Here is a 22,110-nt window from a genome sequence, read left to right on the forward strand (position 1 = left end):
GGAGACTTTCTCACAACCTTGGATCTGAAAGACGCATACTTTCACATTCCAATACACCCCTCTCACAGGAAATACCTCAGGTTCGTGGTGGACGGGCAACATTACCAATTCACGGTTCTCCCCTTCGGGGTCACCACCGCACCACGGGTGTTTACCAAATGCCTAGCAGTAGTAGCAGCACACCTCAGACGTCAACATATTCACGTCTTCCCTTACCTAGACGACTGGCTGATAAAAGCCGCGTCCTACGACCAATGTGTGCAACATACAAACAGCACCATCCAACTGCTCCACCAGCTAGGCTTCACGGTGAACTACCAAAAGTCCCACCTCATACCATCTCACACAAAGCAATATCTCGGGGCCACTATAGACACCTCCAAGGGTATTGCCTATCCAAACTCAGCCAGAATTACAAGCATTCAAGCCTTACGCAAAACATTCCTTCCTCAACACTCTCTTCCAGCAAGAGTGTTTATGAAGCTCATAGGAATGATGGCGTCTTGCATCTTCATAGTGCCCCATGCAAGACTCCACATGCGTCCACTTCAAGAGTGCCTAGCACAACAGTGGAACCAGGCCCAGGGGCAGCTAACGGATCTGGTGTTGGTGGACGGCCGCACACATCACTCTCTGCAGTGGTGGAACACCACAAACCTTTCCAAAGGGCGGCCGTTCCTGGACCCGGTTCCTCAGGTGACTCGAACAGCGGACGCATCGCTCTCCGGCTGGGGAGCGCACCTCCTACACCTCACCATGCAAGGTCTATGGACGCCACAGCAAAAATCGCTCCACATCAACCATCTGGAGCTCTTGGCGATCTTTCTAGCCCTAAAATCTTTCCAAAAACAGATTTCGGGCAAAGCAGTCCTCATTCGCACAGACAATATGACTGCAATGTATTATATCCAAAAACAGGGGGGGACACACTCTCCCCAGCTCTCCCGCTTAGCCCAGAGCATATGGAGATGGGCAATTCCCCAAAACATCTTCCTCCTGGCACAGCACGTTCCAGGCGTACAAAACACCATGGCAGATCTGCTCAGCAGACAAACGCAACAACTACACGAATGGGAACTGCATCCACAAGTTCTTCACCCATTCTTCCAACAGTGGGGGCATCCTCAGATAGACCTCTTCGCCACCCACGAAAACAAAAAATGCCCAAGCTTCGCCGCCAGATACCCACACCCATTGTCCAAGGGCAATGCGATATGGATGAACTGGTCAGGCAGATTTGCATACGCCTTTCCACCTCTCCCACTAATTCCATTAGTGGTCAGGAAGCTACAACAGCACTCCCTCACACTCATTCTGGTAGCTCCAACGTGGGCCAGGCAGCCGTGGTACACCACGCTACTACAACTGTCAGTGGTACCACATCAAAAACTGCATCTATCCCCATGCCTCCTAACCCAGAACCATGGAGAAATCAGGCACCCGGACCCAGCTCAGCTCAACCTGGCGATCTGGCTCCTGAAATCCTAGAATTCTGATACCTTAACCTTCCCCCTGATTGCATGAACATCATCATGGAAGCCAGACGTCCTACCACTAGAGCATGCTATGCCGCAAAGTGGAAAAGATTTGTAATTTACTGCCGTAACAATACAATCAACCCTCTAGATGCATCCATACAGCACATCATATGCTATCTGCTCCATCTTCACAGGTGTAACCTGGCATATTCATCCATACGCCTACACCTAGCAGCGATCGCTGCTTATCTACAAAACAGACAGCATTTATCACTCTTCAGAGTGCCCGCTATTAAAGCCTTCATGGAAGGCCTTAAACGAGTAATTCCTCCCAGGGCACCACCTTCCCCTGTATGGAATCTAAATGTAGTTCTTACACGACTAATGGGTCCGCCCTTCGAACCAATGCACAAATGTGAGCTACAGTTTCTCACCTGGAAAACAGCTTTCCTTGTAGCTATCACTTCCCTTAGAAGGGTTGGTGAAATACAAGCGTTCACCATACAGGAACCCTACATACAAATGCATCACAGCAAGGTCATACTTCGCACAAATCCGAAGTTTCTGCCCAAAGTCATTTCCCCCTTCCACCTCAATCAATCAGTGGAATTACCTGTCTTCTTTTCGCAACCCCAATCTGTTGCAGAAAGGGCCTTACACACACTTGATGTGAAAAGGGCGTTGCTATACTACATACAAAGAACGCAACCCTTCAGGAAGACTAAACAATTGTTCGTTTCCTTCTCTCCACCACATAAAGGCAACCCCATTTCTAAATCAGGGATAGCTAGGTGGATTGTAAAATGCATACAAATTTGCTATCAAAAGGCAAAGAGAACATTATCTGTTCCTCCTAAAGCCCACTCTACAAGAAAGTTAGGGGCTTCTATGGCTTTTCTAGGGAATATACCCTTAGATGACATCTGCAAAGCAGCCACATGGTCTACACCGCACACCTTCACAAAACACTACTGTGTAGATGTGCATTCCAAGCAGCAAGCTAGGGTGGGCCAGGCTGTACTAAAGACACTTTTTCAAACAGCTGCAACGGATACCGGTGGTCGCCGCTAAGGTTGGGTACTGCTATATAATCTATGCTAAGTGTACAATCTGCAGCTCATATGCCTCGAACGGAATATGCTACTTACCAGTATGCATCTGTTCTTGGCATGTAGAGCTGCAGAGTTGTACACGCCCACCCGCCTCCCCGGCTACCTGTATCCGTTCCAGTACATCTTATTTAGATACAACACATGGGTTTCTCACTGTTATTACTACGCTCCATCATTTCCCTGTTGGCGAAAAACAATCTGAGGATGGAGCCGAAGCCCATGCGCAGTACGGACCGAAGGAGGAGTCACCAAACTCGTGACTTCCAAAGACTGTCCAAGAAGAAAAACAAACTGCAAACATCCGGGCCCAACACCAGATGGCGATCTATGCTAAGTGTACAACTCTGCAGCTCTACATGCCAAGAACAGATGCATACTGGTAAGTAGCATATTCCTTTCCTTCAAATAATTGCATACAACACAAGCTTGGAAGTCAAATGGTACCAATTTCTAAGTAAGCTTTAAGCTGTAATGTACCCACTTGAAATATAGGTTTGAGACATATGTGCTGCAGAATACATACTTGTGCATAGATCGACGTCTGGCGTTGGGCCCGGGTGATTGCAGTTTGTTGTTGTCTTGGAAGAAGTCTTTGTAGTCACGAGATATGTGACTCCTCCCTTGGACGATAGTGCGCATGGGCATCGACTCCATCTTCAGATTGTTTTTTTCCGCCATCAAGTTCGGATGTGACTTCAGCGCTCCAGTTCGGTACAGTGTTTCCAAACCTTTTCGACGTCCAAACCATCACCACTGGACAGTATTGTATTCGTTCGCGTGCCCTTCGATGCGCTAACTCTCAAATCCTCAATTTTGGTCGTCGACGCGGGCCGCTGGGCCTATCGGTGCCATTCGGGACTACGACTAATGGAAAGGACTCCATTCAAAAAATGCCCCCAGTGTGGAGCTAAATTTCCACACAGTGACCACCACAAGGTCTGCAATCTTTGCCTCTCGCCAGAACACGAGGAAATGGATTGCCAACCCTGCGCCTCTTTTCGTTAGAAAAAGACTATCTGTGATCGCCGGGCTCAACGACACGTTATGGCTCAACAGGCTGCACAGGTGCCAGACGACATTTTCGATGAAGGGCCCAATGTTTCAGAGGCAGAGGATTCGGAGGAGCTCGACATCGTTACCAAAGCTGATGACTCTGACCCCGATGACCACATCACTCCAGGAAAACAAGTGAGTACAAGTACCCCTGCCCCACCCGAAAAAATTGAAGGCTCCGGTCAAAAGTTCGCCTGAAATCCTTAGTAGAGGCCGAAAGAAAACTTCAGAAGCCCCGCCTCCAGGCCCGGCTCCGAAAATAAAGGAAAAGCCTTCTGGCAGCACGGGACCGAGCAAGCCGCTTATCAGTACCCAAAAAAACAGCCGTTACCGAAATCGGGAATACATCCTACTTCCGTTACGTCCAAAAAAGCCTCGGCATCGAGACACCATAAGGCCTCGGATCCGAACAAACCCCAAAAACCTTCGGACGTGACATCAAAGCCAATGGAGCACAAAACCCCTTCTACGGCTCCAGAGCACAAATCAAAACCACGTTCAGAACCGAAACAATCGGCACCGAAAGGAGACAACATTCAGGAAGAACTGTTTCAACCAGATCCTACCGATCCGAAACAAAAGATATTGCATGTGGACCCTAAAACAGGCCATATTGTTAGTCTCCCAACAAAGAAGAGGAAATTAGATACCTCACACTCACCTGAGGTGCCTGTAAAGAAAAGAGACTTTGCAAGTTCACCCCTAAGACCCTCTTCTCCTGTTCTTCCTACTAAACCTTTGTCTCCTACAAAGTCTCCCATACACTCTCCTAGACTCTCTCCAAGCTCACCCTTACCACCACAGGATGACGATGACCTAGGGGATGGGGGTGGACACCATAATGACCCTTTAGATGACCCTGCTTTACCACAGGATACATGGGCAGATCACAATGACCCTTCAGATCCTCCAGATCTTCCTGATCCAGATGCATACCCAACAAGACCATCTCCCCCAGATGACAACATAGGGTTTAGTCCACTTATTAATAGGGCTGCCCAATACCATGGCGTACAACTACATTCAGTCCCCATGGAAGAAGACTTCCTGTTAGATACTTTTGCCCAGTCACAAAAGACAATACAAACATTGCTCATGCTCAAAAGTGTCATTAAACATGCACCAGACTTCTTTAAAGACCTTGGCATGGCCAGGATTTTCAATCCTGGCATTGATAAAAAGTATTAACCTGCCCCCAACGATCCCACCTATATTAAAGGACAACTCCCTTTAGATTCTCTGGTTGTGTCCAATGCAAGAAAACATGCTAATTCACAAATCTCTGGTGATGCTCCACCTCCAGACAGAGTCTAAACTGCTAGACGCATCAGTCAAACGAGATGCCTCCCAAGCAGCTAATCACTAGGGGATAGCTAATGCACAAGCACTACTTGCCAGATATGACAGGGCTCGCTACGATGAGCTTGAGGACCTAATTCAACATTTGCCTGACCAATACAAGGCCAAAGCCAATGATCTAGTCCATGAGGGCAAGTTAATTACAAATGCATCCATTTAATGTGCCCTCGATGCAGCAGACACCGCATCTAGATCTGTCAACACCAGTGTCTTACTACGCAGACATGCATGGTTGCGCATTTCTGGTTTTAAACAAGAAGTGCAAACAACTATCTTAAATCAGCCGTTTGATCAAGAACACCTGTTTGGCCCAGCTGTAGACACAGCTTTAGAAAAAATGAAAAAACACACACACAGACACTGCAAAATCTATGGGAGCATAACAGTCTCAAACATCACAAGGTTTCTTTAGTCGCTCCTTTTATAGAGGCGTATCCAAAAACATCAGTACAGAGACTACTTCCTCCTCCTACACATGCCCTACACAAACATCCCCCAACAAGGGATATTTTAGAGGTGGGTACAGGGGAAATAATAACAAAGGGAGAGGCCGAGGTAACAACAGTCGAACCTCCCCCACTACCAAACAATGACTTCCCTCCAGACTATTCCACTCAGGTCGAAGGAAGACTCTCACAGTTCCTACCTGTCTGGAACTCGATCACTACAGACAGGTGGGTAAGACAAATTATCCAGTATGGTGACTGCCTGGAACTTACCACAACTCCCCCCAACATACCGCCCAAACAACACCCAATGTCCACGGAACATCTCACGCTCCTCAAACAGGAAGTTCTCTCACTGCTTCAAAAGCATGCAATAGACCCAGTTCCGCTCCAGCATCAAGGGACAGGGGTTTACTCCCTTTACTTTCTCTTCCCCAAAAAGGACGGTACTCTCAGACCAATACTGGAACTCATACCTCTCAATATCTGCATACAGTCGGATCACTTTCACATGATCACTCTTCAACCTGTCCTTCCACTGCTTCAACAAGGCAATTTCCTTGCCACTCTAGATCTCAAGGACACCTACTTCCATATTCCTATACACCCTGCTCACAGGAAATATCTAAGGTTTATATTGGATGGCCAACACTATCAGTTCAAGGTCCTCCCATTCGGAGTAACCACAGCACCCAGACCACAGCACCCAGAGTCTTCACAAAGTGTCTCGCGGTGGTAGCCGCACACTTGCACAACAAATTCATGTGTTTCCATACTTGGACGACTGGCTGATAAAAGCTAAGTCATGCAGCCAGTGTGTTCACCACACTCTCCAAACAATTCAGCTGCTCCACAACTTGGGGTTCACAATAAACCTCACCAAATCACATCTCCAGCCCTCCCACATGCATCAGTATCTAGGGGCCACAAGAAACATTTCCAAAGCTCTTGCATACCCCTATCCAGCCAGGATAGCCAGTATGCAAACCCTCATCATAAAATTTCAACCACAACACTCACTACCAGCACAAGTGTTTATGCAGCTCATAGGAATGATGTCCTCTTGCATTTTCTTAGTACCTCATGCAAGACTTCAGATGCGCCCTTTACAGAAATGCTTAGCACGTCAGTGGAACCAGGCCATCTTTCAGAACTGGTGTTAGTGGACAGCTGCACACATCGCTCTCTGCAGTGATGGAATACACAAAACCTTTCCAAAGGGCGGCCGTTCCTAGGCCCAGTTCCACAAATTGTGCTAATAGCAGACGCATCACTCACCGAATGGGGGGCCCATCTCCTAAACCACACAATTCAGGGCAGGTGGACCACTCAACAAAAAGTGCTCCACATCAATCACCTAGAATTACTGGCAATATTTCTAGCATTGAAATCATTCCAAAAACATCTCGTCAACAAAACTGTCCTTGTCCGCACTGACAATATGACAACAATGTATTATATACAGAAACGAGGAGGAACACATTCTTTGCAGCTGTCTCAACTAGCGCAAAGCAAATGGAGATGGGCCACCCACAAAAGATATATCTTCTAGCAGAGCATCTTCCAGGAGTACACTATCAGATTACGGATCTGCTAAGTTGTCAGTCACCGCAGATACACAAATGGAAACTTCATCCTCAAGTTCTTCATCCATTTTTTCAGATGTGGGGCCAACCAGATATAGATCTGTTTGCCACAAACGCAAAATGCCCAACCTTCACCGCCAGGTTTTCACACACACATTGTCCAAGGGCAATGTGATATGGATGAACCGGTCAGGCATATTTGCGTACGCTTTTCCGCCACTCCCGCTCATTCCATTAGTAGTGCGCAAACTCAAACAGTCTCTCAAGATGATCTTAGTTGCTCCAACATGGGCAAAGCAACCATGGTTCACAACACTCCTGGAGCTCTCAGTAGTTCCACATCAAAAACTACAGCTCTCCCCAAAGCTGCTCACACAGAACCATGGAGAGATAAGGCATCCAGATCCAGCTAGAACCTAGAAATCTGGTGCATGAAATCCTAGAATTCGGTTACCTCAATCTTCCACCGGATTGTATGAGCATTATTAAAGAAGCTAGACGCCCTACTACTAGAGCTTGCTCTGCAGCCAAATGGAAAAGATGTGTCATTCACTGCAATAACAACAAAATTGTCCCGCTAGATGCTTTCATTCAAAACATTATGTTCGAGGCATATGAGCTGCAGATTGTACACTTTTGCATAGATCGCCATCTGGTGTTGGGCCCGGATGTTTGCAGTTTGTTTTTCTTCTTGGACAGTCTTTGGAAGTCACGAGTTCGGTGACTCCTCCTTCGGTCCGTACTGCGCATGGGCTTCGGCTCCATCCTCAGATAGTTTTTTTCCGCCATTGGGCTGGGATGTGATACTTCGTGCTCTGGCTTCGAACCTTTCCAGTTCGACCTTCGACGGAAAATCCTCGTCCATCGAGATTCTGAAGAGAAATCATCTTCTTCATTTCTCTCGGCGGCACTTTTCGATTCCAGACATCGGCACCGGCCTACGGGCCTCCCTCGACTCCGGTCTCGGCCGATGGAAAGGACTCCCTTCAAAAAGTGCCCAAAATGTGGGTCTAAATTTCCCCACACCGACCTCCATCAGGTGTGTAACCTCTGCCTCTCTCCAGAACACGAGGCTCGAGACTGCCCCGCCTGCAAGTCTTTTCGATCGAAAAAGACCATCCGGGATCGAAGAGCTCGACGCACCATGGCCAACTCATCGACTTCGGCTCCACCCGACATCTTCGGAGACGACAACGGAGCTTCGGGGCAGCAGCACACAGAGCAGGAGGAAGAACTCATCAGCGCTTCCAAGGCCGACGACTCTGACCTGGAGGAGATAACACCGGCGCAGAGGGTCGTGAGTACTTTACCCCCTCCAACTCCCCTACCCACACCGAAAGAGACTCAGGTTACACCATCCAAGATAATCATCCAATCAGCATCAACGGTCTGCCTCCAGTCTAGTAAGCAGGCAACCTCCATAACTGTTAAAAGCCATAGGTACGAGAAGGAGACTCCTGAGAGAAGAGCACCTCCCAGGGGTGCTCCCATGGTCCTGGTAGACATCAACAGGACATGACTACCAGGTGGAAATAGTCCAGAGCCACCTGCCAGGAGGAAGAAAGGGTTGAGAAAAGATAAATCGCCAGATAACTCCAGACAAAGGAGACCGGCCAGTAATTGTAATTCGCTCATCCAGCTAAAACCCCACGAAAGTTTGAAATTACTACCTGAATGTACACCATTTGTGGCAATCTTGACTAGGGTTCCCCAGATCTGAGCCTAAAGAGAAGAATCACTTCAGAACTCAAAATTAAAGTCTGTCAGTGACTCGCACAAAACACTGCCTTCATATTAAGTGAATAAGATGATATTTTATTGGTAAGGTGAGTCAGATGGGTTGGTTCTTCTGAGAAATCCATTGAGGGAGACTGCATAGTGATAAACTGTAGGCATCATGATCTAGCTTAGGTCTTAGGAGGTCTCCAAGGCAGGATGAGCAAACCACACTATGTGTAGCACCGCTCGTTTCTTTATTATCATCCTCGGCTAATAAAGTTACAGGGCCTGGAGATAAGGGGTGGTCCTCACTGAAATTGGGTAGCCTCACAGAGAGAACCTCTGAGTCCAACCTATATAGATATCTATCAGGTTTGTGCTATAAAAGATTGACTTATTCATTTTATAGCTCAGGAGAGGAACCCGGTTCGAATACCACGGAGGGTTCCACATAGCACTATGGTGCAAGCAGATAAGATTGTGCACAAGAAGGATGATGAGTCAATACATGTGGTCAGCCTTGCCCAACCCCCAGTTTATGCTGCTCAATCTTTTTGTTTCCAAATCATATTCGGACATTAAAAAAATCCAATAAAAATACAAACAAAATCAGCTATTACAATCCCCATAGTCATGGGTATCATCTACGTAATCGATACATAGCAATAGTCATACATTTTTAATTAACCAAAGACTTGCTGGAACTGTAATAAACAAACAGGTGGCCTCACACAGATGCTTTTTAACTGCCCTCTGCTCCAAACATTCTGGGACTAAATCCTTGACTACATAAGAGACCTTCCACATCAATCCCAATAGAGAATTCTCATACATTCTTCTGGGACCCCTAGACCCCTTACTAACTAAATGATAATGACCATGAACTGTTAGACTTAATGCTGACTTTGCCATGTAAAGTTATCTTATGTAACTGGAAGAATTACAAAGGCATTTCATACATTATATGGCAGGAGTGGCTAACCTTCCTTAGAGGCGCACACAGCTTAACTCTACAACTCACTAAATGGTGCTCACCCACACTCAATTGTGGAACGAATTAGACACTTCCACCTTAGTGTTTAAACCCCCATGAACTAAAGGTGAGATATCAGTGATAGGTCTACCCCTCAGCGATGGAAACCAGGTCATATCCAGGTTATAAGGATTCCCCTCTAGTGCAACTGAGCATTGTGATGTTCCAGTGGCCGCCTCCTCCTCCTTTTAGTTTCCCTACTGATTTAAATCTCACTATTCTTTTAGTAGAAAGACAATTGGTGAACCCCCACAAACTCCTTAAGACAGGAATATTAAAACTCAACCTAGAAAATAAATAGTCTTGATGATGACATAATCTCTAACTACTGACCACTACCGAATATGTAAATTTGACTTGTGACACCTTCACGATTTGAATATGCTGCTCAATTTTTACCTGTGAAGAGTGGTGCATTCTCAAGTTTGACACAAATACCTGGAAAAATAGTTGTTAGTTGGGTTGACCCTCTTGAGTATAAACTGGCCCCCCGAAGAAAGGGCCCATATGCCCACCCTGATTTAGAGAGGAGTTTACTACGTATCAACGTGGAGATTGACACCGCTCTGGCCCAGGAGGTTGTGGGGTTTATAACTCAGACTCCACCAGTGGCTCAACATTGGTATCTACAATTTCTCTCCTGGAATTTATCAGGAATAAGCTCAAAACTGAATAACAAAGATTGGTGGTCTTTTATGGGAAAATTTGACCTCATATGTTGCCAGGAGACCTGGACTTGTAACAGCATTGCGCTAGATGGGTTTCGCACATTTAGCTTCCCGGCTATTCCATTAAAGGCAGGGAGGGGAAATGGGGGCCTATCAGTCCTGGTTTCCACTTCGCTAAGACACCTTGATGCTAAGATGTTGACATATATCCCTTATTATCTAATTTTGGAGCCCACTTTAACTAGGACAAAAAGCACTATTATCTCAACTAATTTTTATTATAACTTTTTTGTAATCCAACCAGTGGGGATTATTAAAGATTTTGAACACACCCTTAGAGATATATTAACCAGGGCCCCTGCAAAGGCTTTTATTATTTAGGTGGGTGATTTTAATATTGCAAAATGTCCACATAGTGGGTCAAACTAAATCAATTGACACTGATCTCCAAAATGCTGTGAATCTCTTACCGACTGAAACCCCACCACAGCACATCTCCAATGCGCAGGAAATGAATCCTGGCAACCAGCTCCTCAAACTTAACCAAAATGCCGCTTGGTCCATATTTCGGACATTTGATAACTCTGACATCTTAAAGCTACTGACTTCCACAAAATACTCCAACCACCTCAATGACTCTCTCCCCTCCAAACTAAATGAGAGTTCACACCTCCTTATACCCTTATGGACCAGGATTATCGATGCCCGTCTTGCACAAGGCGATATGCCGGACTGTCCAAAAAGTGGTCAATCATCCAAAGCCCGACGCTGACCTTGCTGATCCCAACAACTACTGCCCCATTTCTATCATTCCAACCTTAGCCAAACTCCTGAGAAAATTTGTTCATCAGCAGCTTTGCAATCAAATTGCTCATCACCAGCTCCTCGACCACTGCCAATCTGGTTTCAGACCAGGTCAGGGTTGAAATTGCCATGGTCCACATTGTCGACAACGCTCTTCGCTTACTCGATCAAAATGAATCCGGTCTTCTAATCCTACTTGACCTATCAGCAGCATTTGACACGGTCAAACACAAGACTCTCTTGAACCTCTTAGAATACAGGATGGGTCTCGCTGGTCCCGTCTTAAAACGCTTTCACTCATTCCTACAAAACAAAGCTCAAAGAGTCTTTATCAATCACGCCTTATCCGATCAGATGCTTGTCACAATTGGTGTACCCCAAAGTTCTTCACTACCCTCACCAGATTCAATCTTTACATGGAACCCCTAACCGAAATCCTCAAGCTGGCGGGATAGGTGGCTCCTCCTTTGGACAATAGTGCGCATGGGCATCGACTCCATTGTCAGATTGTTTTTTCCGCCATCCGGCTCGGATGTGTTCATCGCGCTCCAGTTCGGTGTCGTTACCGATCATCTTTTCGACGCAAAATCCTCACCCATACTTCGGTATTGTTTCGATCGCGTTCCCCTTCGACGCGCATCTCTACCAGACCTCCAAATCTTCGATTCCGGTCGTCGACGCAGGCCTTCGGGCCTACCTGCGCCATTGGGCCTTCGGCTCATGGAAAGGACTCCTTTTAAAAAGTGCCCTAAATGTGGATCCAAGTTTCCACACGTAGATCTTCATGAGGTGTGTAATCTCTGCCTTTCACCCGAGCACGAGGCCAAAGATTGTCCAGCGTGTGCCTCCTTCCGCTCCAAGAAGACGATCCGGGACCGTCGAGCTCGAAGAACAATGGCTCGATCATCGACATCCATCCCCGACGACATCATCTTGGAAGGCATCAATGTGCAGGAGCAGATCCAACACGGCACCCTCAGCTCCTCCGAAGCCGACGACTCCGACTTCGAAGACATCACTCCGGGGCAGCGGGTCGTAAGTACTGATGTCGACCCCTCCCCACCCCACTTCCCAAAAAGGCTTTGGTCATGCCTTCAGACCTAGGTGCGCACCGGGACAAGACTTCTCACGCCCCGCATTCGGGCTTGGCACAGAAGCCAGTATAAAAGCCTTCAGGCTGCTCTGCATCGACCCAGGATGCAGCCGGTGCCGAAACTCCATCCCCGGCACCGATAAAGAAACCGCTGCCTTGCTCCGTGCCGAAACCTACCTCTGCATCGGGCTCTCAGCCTTCGGAGCACAGACCTACGGATCCGAAAAAACCACCGGAACAGAAAAAACAGTTGGTACCAAAACCACTATCGGGATCGAAGAAAATTCCCAACTCCAGGCTTAAAGAACATAAAAAGACTCCAAATACACAACCGGCACCCAAAAACTTGGCGCCGAAAGAACACACGCCTGAAGATTAACTTTTCAGACCGGATCCTACCCAAAAAACACTCCAAAGAGACCCTAAAACAGGGCAACTCATACTTAGCCCTTCAAAAAAACGGAAAATGGACAAACCTATACCAGCTCCACTTCCCTTGAAAAAGAGACTTTGCTACTTCTCCATTAAGGATTCCTTCTCCTCCTCCCCCCTCCACACCACTCTCCTATCCCATATTCACCTCCCCCACCATCTTCTCCACCTCCAGATGATAATGACACCTCTGACGACGTGGGGGATGATCACCCTTTAGGGGAACCCAGTCCTCTTGGTCCCCCAAAGGATCCATGGGAAGATTACGACACACCAGATGTCCCGGACACACCTCAGGACGACATCTAGGCCATCCCCTCCTGGGGACACTATAGGGTTCTCTCAACTGAAACACAGGGCAGCAGAATACCATGGGGTAAACCTACATGCAGACCCTATAGAGGAAGATTTCCTCATGCACACTTTTGAACCATCCCAAAGGTCCAGTGCCATTATCCCTATGTTAAATGGGGTAATCAAACATGCTTCCGAGGTGTTCAAGGATCCTGTACAGGCCATTATCCCCAGGGTAGAAAAGAAATAAAAGGCTGCCCCATTTGACCCTGTTTACATTAAAGGGCAAATAACCCTAGATTCTTTAGTGGTCTCCAACGGCAGGAAAAGAACCGAATTGGCAAACCACAGGAGATGCCCCGCCTCCTGATAAGGAATCAAAACTGCTGGACACATCTGGAAAAAGAACAGCGTCCCAAGCAGCTAACATCTGGAGGATTGCCAACACACAGGCTTTGCTGGCAAGATACGATGGGGCACATTACGATGAGCCAGAGACCCTACTGCAAAACCTTCCAGATCAATATAAGACACAAGCTAATGATCTCCTACAGGCAGTCAAAGTCATAACAAATACCTCCATTCGTTGTGCTCTCGATGCTGCAGACAGTTTCCCGAGCTATTAACACCAGCGTCCTTTTACGCAGACATGCATGGCTACGCATTTCCGGCTTCAAGCCGGAGGTCCAAATCACTATATTAAATCAGCCATTTGATCAGGAACACCTTTTTGGACCCAACGTAGACTCATCTTTAGAAAAGATGAAAAAGGACACTGACACTGCCAAATCAATGGGAGCTTTGCAATCGCAAGCTCCCAGAAGTTCTTTTCGTCGCTCCTCTTACAGAGGCACTTCTAGAGGCTTTTCCACAGAAAACCCCTCCACTTCGTACAAAAGTCCAAGACAGACCTCATCTACAAGAGGCTATTTCAGAGGAGGTCACAGGGGCAATAACAAGGGTAGAGGCGAAACTACCAACACTCGTACCACCTCCACCCCCTAAACAATGACTTCCCTCCCCTCCCCCTGGGCCACTCTACTCCGGTCGGGGGAAAACTGCTACAGTTCCTACCTGCCTGGAACACCATTACCACAGACAGGTGGGCGAGACAAATGATCCAATTTGGTTATTGCCTGGAGCTCACTTCCACTCCCCCACACATTCCACCAAGACAGCGTCCAATGTCCGCAGAACACTTAACGCTTCTAAAACAGGAGGTACTTTCCCTCCTACAGAAACATGCCATAGAGCCAGTTCCCCTTCACCACCAGAACACAGGGGTTTACTCCCTGTATTTCCTCATTCCAAAGAAGGACAGAACCCTGAGACCCATCTTGGATCTCAGACCATTAAACCTCTACATACAATCAGACCATTTCCATATGGTCACTCTTCAGCAGGTCATCCCGTTACTCAAACAAGGCGACTTCCTTGCCACATTAGATCTCAAGGGCGCCTACTTCCACATTCCCATTCACCCTGCTCACAGGAAATACCTTTGGTTTGTGGTAGACGGCCAGCATTACCAGTTCAAGGTCCTCCCGTTCCGAGTCACCACGGCACCCAGGGTCTCCACAAAATGTCTGGCAGTGGTAGCAGCCCAGTTAAGAAGACCACAGATTCACGTCTTCCCATATTTAGATGACTGACTCATAAAAGCAAAGTCGCATATCCAGTGTGTAAATCACACACATGCCACAATACAACTACTTCACGACTTTGGGTTTACTGTAAACCTCCCTAAGTCTCACCTCCAACCATCCCACATCCAACAATATCTCAGTGCAACAATAGACACCTCAAAAAGCCTTGCATATCCCAGCAAGCATGCAAGCTCTCATAGCAAGATTCCAACCGCAACACTCACTTCCATCTCGAGTGTTCATGCAACTAATAGGGATGATGGCCTCTTGCATATTCGTAGTACCTCATGCAAGGCTCCAGATGCGCCCTTCACAGAAATGCTTAGCACGTCCGTGGAACCAAGCTCAAGGTCAGCTAACAGATCTGGTGTTGATGGACGGCCACACACATCGCTCTCTGCAGTGGTGGAACACCCAAAACCTTTCCTAAGGGCGACCGTTCATAGAGCCGGTTTCACAGATTTTACTAACAGCAGACGCATCGCTCACTGGATGGGGAGCTCATCTACTAAATCACACCATTCAGGGTACATGGACACCTCCGCAAAGGCTACTCCACATCAATCATTTGGAGTTACTGGCAATCTTTCTGGCATTAAAATCATTCCAGAAACAAATATCGGGCAAAGCTGTCTTAGCCCGCACGGACAATATGACAGCAATGTACTGTTTACAAAAACAGGGGGAACGCGCTCTCTCCAGCTCTCTCAACTGGCACTTAGCATATGGAGATGGGCCATTCCTCAGAACATTCTCCTCTTAGCACAACATCTCCCAGGAACCCAAAATCATATGGCAGATCTGTTAAGTCGACAGACACAACAGATTCACGAGTGGGAACTTCACCTACAAGTTCTCCAACCATTCTTCCAGATGTGGGGCCAGCCAGAGATAATCTCTTTGCCACACATTACAACACAAAATGCCAAGCTTCGCCGCCAGATATCCACACCCATTGTCCAAAGGCAATGCGATATGGATGAATTGGTCAGGCAGGTTTGCGTACGCTTTTCCGCCTCTCCCACTCATTCCATTAGTGGTACGCAAGCTTCAACAACAGTCGCTCTCACTGATCCTAGTTGCTCCAAAGTGGGCCAGACAACCCTGGTACACAACATTACTGGAACTATCAGTAGTCCTGCACCAAAAACTACTCCTCTCCCCACATCTCTTATTACAGAACCATGGAGAGGTCAGGCACCCAGATCCAGCACAGCTCAACCTAGCGATCTGGCTCCTGAAGTCCTAGAGTTTGGTTACCTCATAATTCCTCCCAGGGTACCTCCTTCCCCCTCCTTCCTCCATTCGAACCTCTGCATAAATGCGAACTACAATTCCTCACATGGAAAGTCGCGTTCCTTGTGGCCATTACATCTCTTCGAAGAGTCAGTGAGCTACAGGCACTAACCATTCAAGAACCGTTTTTACAACTCCATCATAACAAAGTGGTTCTCAGAACAAATCCCAAATTTCTTCCTAAAGTTATCTCTCCCTTCCATCCAAACCATTCTGTTGAGTTGGCAGTGTTCTCGCAACCACAAACTGTAGCAGAAAGGGCTCTTAATACACTAGATGTAAAGAGAGCACTCCTTTACTATATAGACAGAACAAAACCTTTTCGTAAAACAAAACAACTTTGTATCCTTCTCACTGCCACATAAAGGCAATCCCATATCAAAATCTGGCATTGCAAGGTGGATTATCAAATGTATACAAATTTGCTACCACAAGGCAAAACAAACGCTATCCATTCCCCCTAAAGCCCACTCTACCCGAAAGATGGGGGCATCAATGACATTTTTAGGGAACATTCCCCTAGATGACATTTGCAAAGTAGCTACATGGTCTACACCGCACACATTCACAAAACACTATTGTGTAGATGTGCAGGCAAAACAACAAGCTAGTGTGGGCCAAGCTGTACTTAAAACACTATTTCAAACTACAGCAACAGACACTGGTGGTCTCCGCTAAGGAGGAGTACTGCTATGCAATCTATGCGTAAGTGTGTGATCTACAGCTCATATGCCTCGAACGGAAAATGCTACTTACCAGTATGCATCTGTTCTTGGCATGTAGAGCTGTAGATCGACACACGCCCATCCACCTCCCCGGCTACCTTCATCTGTTCCAGTATTATCTTATTTAGATACAACATACATGTACATCTTTTCAGTTTCTTACAAAACTCCATCATTTCCCTTCTTGGCGAAAAAACAATCTAACGATGGAGTCGATGCCCATGCGCACTATTGTCCAAAGGAGGAGCCACCTATCCCATGACTTCCAAAGACTTTCCAGGACAACAACAAAGAACAAACATCCGTGCCCAACACCAGATGGCAATCTATGCATAAGTGTGTGGATCTACAGCTCTACATGCCAATAACAGATGCATACTGGTAAGTAGCATTTTCGTTCTGTCAACTCAATTTCTTTGGCTACCTCACTGACTGCTCTGCTCGAACTAAAAGAGTCTAGTGTGGTACCGGTAAGGGAAGTTGCAGGATTAGGAGGGGCGGAATCCTTTCCAGATACAAGCTTGCATTTCCCCATATTTTAGTAACGTTGAGCCAATGGCACGACCTGCACCGCGCTACAGGAGTCAAGCAGTTATATGCGCTTCATGGCACGTTGCTATGATGCGGCAATGACCAGGGCAGTCTGGGGCTTTGCATCCTCGCCCCCCACTCACCGATATTCCTCCCTGCACGTCCCGCACTGCGGGAATCGGCGGCAGTTAAATGAGTCTCCTGGCGTGTTGCTGTGATGCGTTAAGGATCGGGGCAGTCTGGGGCTTTGAGTCCTTGACCCCACTTCCAGTCACTGGTATTCCTCTCTGCGTGTCAATAAATGAGATTTCTCTTCTGTGGCTGGTTAGGCATTATGAGCTATGAAGGGTTCTGCACCGAACACAGTCTTATATGATTGTTGAGCAGACAGCAGCGCTACTGCAGCCTTCATAAACTTCACAAAGCTAGAAGCCAATTGTACAGATTCCCCTCTCAAACATGCTTCTTCAGCAGGACCGGATATTTAAAATGAACTCAATTGGTGGAAGCCAAAACTTCCTTAGCGGGATCCACTCCTTGCAGATTTTTTGCGGTGTTGATATCATCAGGAGAGGCAATCTACATGTAGAGTTGCATATCATCAGTCTACATATGGTAGGAGATGTTAGAGAGCTTGAGGATTTCGGTTAGGGGTTCCATGTAAAGATTGAATCTGGTGAGGGTAGTGAAGAACTTTGGGGTACACCAATTGTGACAGGCATCTGATCGGATAAGGCGTGATTGATAAAGACTCTTTGAGCTTTGTTTTGTAGGAATGAGTGAAAGCGTTTTAAGACGGGACCAGCGAGACCCATCCTGTATTCTAAGAGGTTCAAGAGAGTCTTGTGTTTGACCGTGTCAAATGCTGCTGATAGGTCAAGTAGGATTAGAAGACCGGATTCATTTTGATCGAGTAAGCGAAGAGCGTTGTCGACAATGTGGACCATGGCAATTTCAACCCTGACCTGGTCTGAAACCAGATTGGCAGTGGTCGAGGAGCTGGTGATGAGCAATTTGATTGCAAAGCTGCTGATGAACACATTTTCTCAGGAGTTTGGCTAAGGTTGGAATGATAGAAATGGGGCAGTAGTTGTTGGGATCAGCAAGGTCAGCGTCGGGCTTTGGATGATTGACCACTTTTTAGACAGTCCGGCATATCGCCTTGTGTAAGACGGGCATCGATAATCCTGGTCCATAAGGGTATAAGGAGGTGTGAACTCATTTAGTTTGGAGGGGAGAGAGTCATTGAGGTGGTTGGAGTATTTTGTGGAAGTCAGTAGCTTTAAGATGTCAGAGTTATCAAATGTCCGAAATATGGACCGAGCGGCATTTTGGTTAAGTTTGAGGAGCTGGTTGCCAGGATTCATTTCCTGCGCATTGGAGATGTGCTGTGGTGGGGTTTCAGTCGGTAAGAGATTCACAGCATTTTGGAGATCAGTGTCAATTGATTTAGTTTTCTCAAAAAAAGGAGGAAAATGTTTGACGATTAGGTAGTTTAGAGTCTGACGTGGTATAATGGAGTCTCCCATTAGTTTGTTTAACCAGTTCAGTTTTTTGGGACGGGTGATGGCTGTCTAGCTGCTGACAGAAATATGATGATTTGGCCCTTCTGATTGTAGGCACTATGTTTTATCCGCAAGAGTTTCAGGTTCGTCAGAGAGGGGGGTCTGTCTCCCAGCTCTTTCCACAAGCCTAAAGGCGCAGCATTTCTTATTAAATGCAAAAGAAAAATTGATGGACAAAATGCTGTACAATACAAACATTCACCCCCAGTCACAAGGATCTGGGTTAAATCCATCATTCTTTTGCTCACCACACTACCCCAGTTTAGACCCAACCATATGCAAATCAGTCTTGACCCTGTTCCTTGTGGGAACAGTGCGTCCCAAACTGCCAAGCCAGGTCCTCCTTGGACCGGAAACGAGCATCCTGGGACCGGTTTCAGGGCATCACCCTTCATCAGCCAGGCTAGCTTGAATCCAGTGGTGTAGTGAGCAAGGGACCCACGTCTGGGCATACCCTTCTCACTTAGGGTGACATATGCAAAAGAAACAATTGATGGACAGAATGCTGGACAATGCTACATTCACCCCCAGTCACAAGGATCTGGGTTAAATCCATCATTCTTTTGCTCACCACACCACCCCAGTTTAGACCCAGCCATATGCAAATCAGTCTTGACCCTGTCCTTGTGGGGACAGTCCAGCCCGAACTGCCAAGCCAGGTCCTCCCTGGACCGGAAACAAGCAGCCTGGGACCGGTTTCAGGACATCACCCTTATCAGCCAGGCATTTCTCGTTAAGACTTCAGTTGAGCAAGGTGTTGGATCTTCTTATCGACATTCTTTAATTGTTATGGGCCAATGGAGTCCAGGAGCTAAAATAGTCCTTAGTGAGGTCTTGAGCGTCAACCATGTCGGTAGGTACAAGCAATTCTGGCTAGTGGCGGATAGCAAGCTTGGATTGAGATTGAAGGTGTTTCTGACTCACTGTATTGTTTTTACAGATTGGCCTTTAAAGATGGTTACCTTTTCAGCTATGAAATTCAGATTTTCCTAGGTAACTACAACATTCACTGGAATGACACAAACGATCCACTAGTGAACTGTTTCAAGGCCTTTCGCCATGACCTCAACCTGATCCATGCTTGCAAGAGCCCTACTTAATGTAAAGGGGCCATCTTAGACTTAATCGTAGCCAAGGAAAACACCATCCTAATAGACTATCTCATCCCATGACTGGACAGACCACCACTGCATCACCTTCATTGTGTGGTGCATTGTTGACGTTGATGAGCTCCATGATTTGTTCGATGAAAGTATGATTCTCACTTGGGCCAGGTAGCGTTGTCTTTGGTTGAGATGTTGATCTTCATATATTCGCAGGCAGATGTTGGTGAGAAATGTGACTATTTAACCAATAGGTTAGACTGATATATGCAAGCAAGACCACTCCAAGACAGTTAGCACGGTCTTGACTGATTATATTGTAGCTGGGTGGATGTCAAGAATAGTAGAAGAGGAGTCATTTAGCCAGGTTTCAGTGAGAATTAGGATATCAAGGTCAAAGTTGAGTGACAGGTCCACTATGTTGGCAGCGTGTTTCACTGCTGACCGGCAGTTGAATAGGGAACATTTTAGGTAGGTTTTGGTTACAGTGGTAGAAGAATGTGCAACAGGGACAAGGTTGAGGTTAGATTTATTAATGAGTCTAGGCTTGGCCTGAGGTTTCCTTGGCAGTTGGGTGATAATGCTTTGAATCCTTTCAGAAGGCGTGACGTGGTTGGTTGGGGGCAGGGTTATAGAAAGGAAGCGGTTATCCTTAGTTGATAAGTGTCTGACTAGTCTGTTGGTTCGGGTAGGATGGCCTAGATTCGGTTTGCATCTCCATCTAGGTTGAGGTCCTGAGTTGGCAGAACTAACCGCGTGAAGGCGAATGGGTAGAGAATATTACGGTGCTGGCAGTGAATCCAATGGTTCAACAGATTAAGTTCCAGGTTAGAGGTGATACGTAGAACACTAAGGATATCAGCCCGCAACAACCGGATATCCGATTTATAGCATCCAACGTAGAATAGTTTAAGGGGATACTAATGTGATCAAGGTTACTATGGAATAGTTTCGGAGGGTGGAATTTATGTATTAGATGGTGCATGAAGGAGTGGGTCTTCAGGTTGACGCCATGGGTAGTAGACTTAGGTTTATACTGAACTAAGGAGATGAGATTAAGGTCCGACATCGTATTGTGAGGTGGAGTGTGGGGAAAAGAGGGAGAGACATCATGGAGACTGACGGTGGAGAGATCATTGGAAGGCTTCTGTCTTGAGGTAGAAATGTCAGAGAGTAAGCAAGTTTAGTCTAAGGTCTTGGGTGCCTTGTGGTAAGTGGGAGCCCCGGAAGGTATCATAGCTGTGGTTTGCTGAATGGGAGTGAAGTGGCTCTTGAGCTTAAAGGGTTGCTAATTAATTCATTAGTAGATTGGTTAAGAGAATTGACCAAGTGATGGTTGGCGGAATGGCCATTGTTAATCCGAGAAGAGGTACTGTTCTGAGGTGCAGAGCCATTAAAAATGAGGGAGAGTTGGCCTCACTCAAGGGAGAGTGGTATGGTGCAGTGGGGTTTGGGTTGAGTGGGCAGTGGATGTAATTAGGAGGGGATTCCACAGGTAGTTCTGATAATGGAGGTGGGGTATAGTTAGTCTAGAGTTTGTCCTTAATGTGAGGAAAGACATTGTGAAAGAGTTCAAGGTTACGATTCTAGGACTGAATGAGCACAATGCTATTATTGTAGATGGAGATAGTGGCTTCAGCATTGTACATAGGGGAGGGAGAAATGTTGAGTTTATGGCCGGGAGGTATTTTCTTGGTGGAGATAGGTTTGGGGACAGCTCATTTCTCCACTGAGCACAATGATTGGTGAAGAACATAAGGTCATTATTTAACATACCCTTATAATGCAAAAGTAGTTATCTAAAATAGGAGTTTCTGGCTGCGATTTGAGAGTTTTATGCTTAAACGTTTTATTTCCATTTTTGGATAGATTGGGGTGATAGTTGATATTAACCTAATTGCGACCAGGGGGGGATAGTGAGGTGTTCAACATGTTGATAAGGGGTGGTCTCATGATGCAAGACAGGAGTAAGAAGGAGCAAGAGAGAGAATGGGGGAGTATGGGAGCAAATCCGACTGGAGCCACTACAAGATGGTTAGAAAGAAGCCATAGGGTAATCGACCATCCTTAAATTTCACGGACCGCACGTAATTTGGACCTCACGTCTGTTGTCTGTGAGGATCCCTTTTACGAACGCCTTTTGTCTGTAATTTTGGGCCCTGCAGGG

The sequence above is a fragment of the Triturus cristatus genome, chromosome 11 (genome assembly GCF_964204655.1).
Source record: "Triturus cristatus chromosome 11, aTriCri1.1, whole genome shotgun sequence".
Taxonomy (NCBI): Eukaryota; Metazoa; Chordata; class Amphibia; order Caudata; family Salamandridae; genus Triturus; species Triturus cristatus.